The sequence below is a fragment of the Opisthorchis viverrini genome (assembly GCF_000715545.1).
Source record: "Opisthorchis viverrini unplaced genomic scaffold opera_v5_4, whole genome shotgun sequence".
NCBI classification, from domain to species: Eukaryota; Metazoa; Platyhelminthes; class Trematoda; order Opisthorchiida; family Opisthorchiidae; genus Opisthorchis; species Opisthorchis viverrini.
Window position 1 is genome coordinate 2,863,550 of NW_008751660.1, and position 7,706 is coordinate 2,871,255.

Consider the following 7,706-nt stretch of genomic DNA (forward strand, 5'->3'; position numbering starts at 1 on the left):
ACTTGCATGCAACGTCACAAAGGGGCTCCGTCCATCTTTCCAGTTCGGACTTTTGAACACGGCTGTCCCCGGTGACAAAAGCCTCCTCCATATCTTGAGCCTTCGATACTCACCAAGTCACTCGGTCTTCCTTTAGTCTCCTTACTACTTGGTGTTCGGCAGATTTCAGTGCGTTGTCAAACTCGGTCACTTTTAGTATGAATACCCTGGCATCAATCAAGACCGGCGATCTTGACTATATCGATTGGTCATTTGATCGTGTCGGAGATGTCAGACAGACAGCAATGAACGCTGCTAGTATCGCTCCTTTCACACTGCCATGCTTCATTCACACACTCGCTCCCAGCACAGTGTGGACAATCGTTTAGCCAATCCAGATCGATACTACTGAGCTACGGTAGTTCACCGAGCGTAATATATTAGCAAGCTTCGTGATGACTTGCGAGGGCCTGAAGGATGGTGAATTGTTATTCGTACTCACATTAGGGCCTGGTTGAAATTAAGTTGTTCAATAGAGGTAGCGCCAGTCCTGAATGGAGGTTCTACACCAGTGGCCCATAGCCACGTAACCCAATCCACTGATGATCTACACTTGGTGCGAGTGAGAAGCGGGATGGCTCAGTGATTAGAGCGCCAATTTACTGATTGGAAGGTCCATGTTTCGAATCTGACCTCTGCCTCTCTAATTACACTGTCTGGGCTTGGGCAATCTGACAGTATCCCTGCCCTCGTGTTTCCTTCTGATGGCACGGCAGTTGGGCACCGAAAGGTTGCTACAGCTGAAAAGGGTGCGAGTGTTTATCTTGAAAAGCTGTGCTGATCAGAAACAGTTTGTGGTCAGCTCATGGCTGGGATAGTCGACGAGCATCGGCTCTAAACCGACCACACAGACGTGGCTTCGAGGAGCTCAAACGTCCGAGTTTTTTGTCATTCACATAGGCCGGAAGGATCACACTATCAGTGCTTCTGGCTTGGTGAATGAGTTTGGTGTGTTGCTCTCTATGTCAAAGTTCGCTGAAGCATGTGCTGACACTAAAAACAGGCACAGCTTGACTGAGCTGTATAATAGAACAGCTCAAAGAAGACAGTTCACTGGAATCCAAGTTATCAAAGCGTGTTTAGCTCTGAGTCTGCGTGCAACCCTACACCCTATATCCCACGACTCATTACTTCCGGATCACCAGATGCACGAAGAGTAAAAGGTGAAAAAAATGAGTTTGTCCTTGGTCCTTTGAGATGCATGACCACGTTCCCGTTTTGTATGAGTGTTTCAGAGACAGCTTACATCAACTTCAAAAGAGTATAAGGTCTGGGTAGGCATTGCCTTTCTGCTGATTTGACATGGAGTGCGGATGTTGAAAGGGCCTGTAGAAAGAATATCGTGGATCTATCAGTCTTATTCTGTGTATTGTTGGTAAGGCCAACCGGTTAGATAACTGACGGTCAGGTGATCCTGCGGCCTTTACTTGCAGGGTGAGATGGGCTTGAGGAGGCACATCGATGGGCAAAGATCTGTTGGGAAAAATACCTCCCATTGTTGGGTGATCCCTGCGTGAGCTTTTGGACCAACCATTTTCAACCCACCCATTTTCAGAGGAAGGCAGCATCGCTGCTTCCACAAACATGGACATGCTAGTCACCTGAGGAGAGGACACTTCACGTTTAGCGCTCCCCGATTACGGGGTCAAGCTGTTTTTATTCCGACTTCCCCTTTGGCCTTTCTGGTATGGTGGCACCTTGTTGAACGGAATTCTAGCCAGTGTAACCCGGAAGGTCATTGCGGCACTGAAGTCTGGCCGTCATGTCATATTCGGGTGGGGATGCGACAGATTATATCCCTTCGGACATGAAACAACTAATATAGGTACCTTAAAAGTCAACTCAGGCGTGGCGCGAGTGCTTTTAGGCTGGAGAGAAATGAGCAGGGGGATATACAAAGACTGTTGGTGTCGGTGTGAAGATCAATGACAATAAAACAAGCTAAAAAAAAAGATGCATCTGCACCAAATAGTCGTTTGTACGCAGTGGAGGCAACCGCTTCGATGCAAGGCCACCATTAGCTGCCTCACACAACAATCCGCCGAGGTCATTAACCATTGGTTTATTTGGTCTTACGGTCAACAGCCGGGGGAGACGACTGAGTTGATCGGTAAAGGATTTAATGCTTCGTTGCCGGCTCGCGGACTGACCTCATCTGCGTCTTTATCCTACACAAAAGTGAAGGAGGCTCTGAGAGGTGAACGGTTCTCTTGCATACAAAGTGCATGGCCTAACCAACCTAAACTAAAGAGTGTGACCAGATGATCTATCGAGGGAGCGGCTGTTCCCAAAAACCATCCGACGTACTTCAGAATTATTTGTCTAGTGTTTCTACCAGACTCGTCCAATTCTGTGGAGATTTCGTCCTGTAAGTGAAGCCAATCTATGCTGAAAAGCCGAGAAGCACTGTACAGCTGTTTCATCCTTATTAGGAATCATCAGCAGTGCGCATCTCACGAAACTCCGAAGAGTCTCGAACCCGCGACCTCCGGGCTAGTAGTTTGAACACTTAACCGTTCGGCCACGATTGGCTGATCAGCAGTGTGATTAACTCGCACTTAGACAGGATATAGCGCCGCTCATCCTTCAACTACGTCCAATTCTTCGGAGGCACCGATGGTCAAACACAAAGAGTTTCCGAAAATATTTCACACGCAGCGGCTACGCCTCTGATTCGTAAATAAGGATGGAGCGGACCGCAGCATCGTACGTTTTACCACTGACGGTTAGTCTGATGTCACATCGGTACCACAAATATCGGCTAGAAAACGCTGTCCTGGCCTTCTCAGTTCGGGAAGTGATTTAGTTCGCCGGGACTTGTGACATTACATCAACCGGTTTCTCAGGAAGCATTAGGCCTGGGTTCGATCCAACATAACGAACTGTTTAGTAGAATAATTTCGGTTAATTAAAATGGATTGCACTTCTAAAGGTTCTCGTTCAAAAAGAAAACTATCGTCGGCGTACACAATGGCCGTGAGCGAACTCCTGGGAGTATTTTAATGTCCGAAGAGGCAAGAAAAAGAAATTCAGACAGCACATTAAATACCAACTTAAGGAGAAAGGATGGAAGAGGAAGGTCGTGTCTGACACCAGTGGATGTGGTAGACACAGAATAGAATTCGCCGCAGGCACGTAAGCGTCCACGAATTGAGGCATACAGGTCCTTTATTAGGGAAGAGAATTTCGACGGTACACCCTTTATCGCCAGACACCTCCAAAGTTGCGAACCAGCGGATTCAAAAGCAGATTTAAGGTTGGGAAAGACGATCACTGTAGGTGGTCGAAATAAGTGGTACAGTTCCAGTACTCGTTGTAAGTGAACATAAGACCAAAGTAACCCCGGCCAGGACAAAAATCACTTTAGTTCCTGCGAACCAGACTAGTCCTGTGTCGGCTTGTTGTATCGTGGGTGGCCGTCTATGGTTACGCCTGCACTGAGCCTGCTAGAATACGTGATAAGGAGAAGACAGAGAACCGTGGACACGGCTGTATTGTCAGGACAAAACATACTGAGCTTCTGCGCAAATATATAGGATAACTAAATGGCCAAATATGGTCGTTCGCTTGTTCGTTCTATACAGCTAATGGCGGTGTTCCGGTCGTGAACAATTTCAGCCCCACTCCACTGGTCTTACGTTGCAAAGCCGTGTTTGGTGAGCTCCGCCAACGCATCTGCTTTCCGAACGTGTCGTACCGATGAAGACCTTGGGGATGCGTCACTCTGTACATGTACTTTCCACGTCAGGCCGCGTCCTGACACGGATAATACCAGAGAAGATCTTGGAAGCTATGACCACAAAGCTGTGGTTCTCGCACGACGTCCCTACACCCTTTTTGATATGGGAATCACCATCGAGGTGCTCCGTTCCGCTTGAGTTTTTCTTCATTCCAAATAGTTTCACGTAGGGTCATTTGGTTATTCACGAAGAATGTAGGATGCAAACCGTCTGAATCAGGTGTTTTATTGTGTCGAAGCAATGAAGTTGCACTCTGGGCCTCCACTGTTGATCACAGACTAATTGCAAAGTTCCAGTAGGGTTCATTTGGTCTTTTGAGGGGGTGAACTGACTTGCCCCACATGAATTGTTCTTCAAAGTGTCCAGTCCATCATTTAGGACGACGTCCCTGTGAATGAGTTAAATTCTCGTCATTTTTGGAGATAGTCTCACTAACATCCACCTTCATCGGACCGGTTGATCGGATAATCTGGAACAAGGCACAATTGGTCACTGTTGCAAAAGCTCGTTCCATTTCTCTGGCTCTTATGACCGACAAGCGCAGTCTTTAAATCCTCAGGTCCTTTAGAACTCAGCGTTTGACGGATTTACGCACAGTCATCTGTTGCTTCAGTTCTCCTGACTTCAATCGAAGCTGCATATCGTGAAGAGACCGGGGTGCGCGATGGACCTCAGGCGTACGGTTTCAAAAGCTGCCAGCATGGCTCCGTTGATCTAACAGTCATCCAAATAAATACTATGACTTTCGAATTCCTGGGGCTTATCAGTCAACTCAACACGATATTGTTGAGCTGCAGAGACGCTTTTCAGGTGGCGAACTGAATGATGTTGCATCAACCGACGCGTTACACAAAGGAACCGAATACAAACGTGTGCTCTCGTACCAATTAAGTGGTATACTATAAAATGAGTAACAATCTTGTATAGGCACTCTCCACCGGTAGCTGACCGCCACATTGTCCAAGTAAATACATGGCTGGTTTGCAGTTGGGGGCACACGTAATGCTGACGTGGAGCGAAGTGATAGCCAGGCTCGCACAGCGACATGATCGGGGTCAAGTTGCGTAACCCAGAATGAACGGTGGTCTTTAACTGAGGTTCTCATCTGGTAACTGACAGCCATATGACCCAACTGAGTCAACGTCTGGCTGGCTGTTGGTGGCCTCCAAGTAACTTTATGTGAGCGCTTGTGCAGAGAACTCGTACCGGCCAGGAATAAATGACGATCTACACTCAACTGAAGAGCTCACTTCCCCTTACCTGTATTCCGAGTTTAGGCCCCGGATCTACCACCTAACTGTGCCTATCCTGGATTCAGTCTCCCAGCTTGGGTACTCATATCATCCACCGGGATCACTATAACCGTTCCCCTTTCTGATTGCGTTAGACATCTCAATATCAGAACTGCGGTCTGTCAGGGCACATGCTGATAAATAAACGGCGTTTACCGAATCGAACTACATCGTTCTTAATTGAACCGGACAAATGTACAGCGCAAAGACGACAGTGCATTGACATGCAGTCCAGTAGAGCGCTTTCAGCCCGAGGGATGAGCTCAACTCCCATAAATTTGATACAAAATACCAGAATAGTGAAACGTGGAACATTTGAGCTTGTCCTAAGAGGCATGGGGTGCACGCAGAGATTGCATATTTTGTGCTTCGGAGACAACGTACATCACCAGGGAGGAAACGCAAGGTTTTGACAAGATATGCGTGTTGCCCGATTTGACATAAAGAACGGAGAGTGAAGGTGGCAACGTGGATCAGGTCATTAGAGTTCAGTAAGGAATCACTTTGGTATATTTTGCTAGGCGGAGCAGACAGATGGTTGGTGGGGTGTGCGGGTGATGGGCGGCGAAAGAAGAGCTTCAAGGGGGAATGGTGCTTCCTGGTTGCCCAACCCGAAGGGAATTTGGAGGGGGTAACACAACTTGACCCTGCTTCTATCCTCTAACCCAAAAGTCATTTGCAAGACAGTGGTGGTTAGGGTCTTCTCGAGCGACTCTTTCCAGGGCCAATGACTCAAAACTGTGACCCGCCTAACTGCAGGGCCTGGCCTGCCCAGAAGACACAGGAATAAAGGGATAACTGTCTGACTCCTAATGCAGTTGCTCACAGTGGGTGCCTTTTGAACGTATTGGATAATGCGCCGGTGGTCTCGGCCAAATGCTGGGTGATCAAAGCGTGCAGTATTTACGCCCGGCCTTTCCTAATCCGCCCTTCCATGAGGGAGATCGAAACCACTGCCTCCATAAATATGGACATGCTGGTCACCTGACGGAATGGTCTTTCCACCTTCACATTCGTCACAGGGAACACCAAGAATTTACTCGTAAACCACCTAGTAATACGATGTCTGGCAGAAAAGGGACACACCATTCTTCGCAGGGTTGCAAACCGTCGACCTTTCTGCTATGGTTGAATTAGTGCGGCTCGAAGATTCTTTGCAGCACTAAAACCCGACCACCACAAGGTGACAGCTACGGGTTGCGTCCGCTCGTCAGAGGTCAAAAATGCAGTTGAGAATCCTGTGCTGGAATCGTGCTACTGGGGACGTGCGAAGGGCCTCCAAGTCCCACCTTGAAGATGACGATCTAGTCCTCCTCGACAGCTCCAGGGTATGACCCTCGACTCCATATGACAACCTCACCCCCGTAAGGAGGTAATCATAATGATTTCGCACACAAGGTAAATTATTACTAGTCAATACCACAATGAGAACGTCCTCAGTGCCGGCCAAAATGTTAACCATCTGGCTTTTTATTGTAATCGGTAGAATCTTCAGATTCCACGGGTATTCGTACGACAAGCAAGCCTTATCTCTGAGCTATCCTGTCTCGAGATAATAACGCAAGACCTGCATGCAGATGCCTCAGCGTTGAGTCACGACCATCATGTGCGAGGGACACAACATGCTGCACCCAACTTGCCGCCAATTGAAAACGCGCCACAGTTGTAGAGCGCGCACTAAATGTGGCCCTGGGGGTGTCCTTGAAGTCGTACGAATCGATGCATTTAATATATTGATCCACAGGCGAAGGAAAACTTGTGCATAGAGAATCGGCTTGGCTATGAAGATGCTTTCTTCCCCTTTTCTCTCTTTGATATTTTTCCGTTCTTCGTTTTGTTTCTTTTGCTTTTCCGTTGACCTCCGAATCACTTTAACGGATTCACGGATTGATATACAGGATCGAGGCATTTGCCTAAGTTTCCCGGGTCAGTATTGCTCTTGTCGGTCAGTGGCTGTCGTTCACCTGAAAGGCACATGTGAAAAAATGGTGTAGCACTGCTCTTTATGTTCTCAGCGCGGGGCTTGCCAGCGCGAGGATTCGCATAAATAATTGTCTAATAGTGCTTTAAACTGGGTTCTAGAAGGAGCGTGGACAACCGCCGGAGGAAGGCCGTTCCACGCAGCTACTACCCGAAATGAGAAGAAATTTTGTCCGATGAATGTGTGCTCTGAGCTTGAAAATTTTCTCACTATGTCCCCGCCGTTTGTATGGTGATCCTTCTGACCATTGTACATTAGTACTTTCTTTGTAAATTATCATTGCTCAAATTGTACCACTTTCTATCTCTCACTAATTCAAGGAAGGAGGTCGATTTGGATTTATTGTGGTGGTAAAAACAAACTGTACCAACGAACTGTGAGGTGTATCATCTCGCCTATTTTTACTCACTTGATTTAACTACTTTGAACTGGTATTTACTAGCGTTACCCACTACATGTGTTTGCTGGGTCAATGGTGAAAAACATGTTTGCCAAGCTTTGGTCAAACACGGCATAAATAGGAATTAGGTCTCCTCGAAGACGACGGTACTACAGAGGAAAGAGATCAAGCATCGCGAGACGCGTTTCGTAGTCCACGGATTTGAGGCCGGCAACCATTCTCGTAGCGGCCCGCTGGACACGCTCAATGAGGGT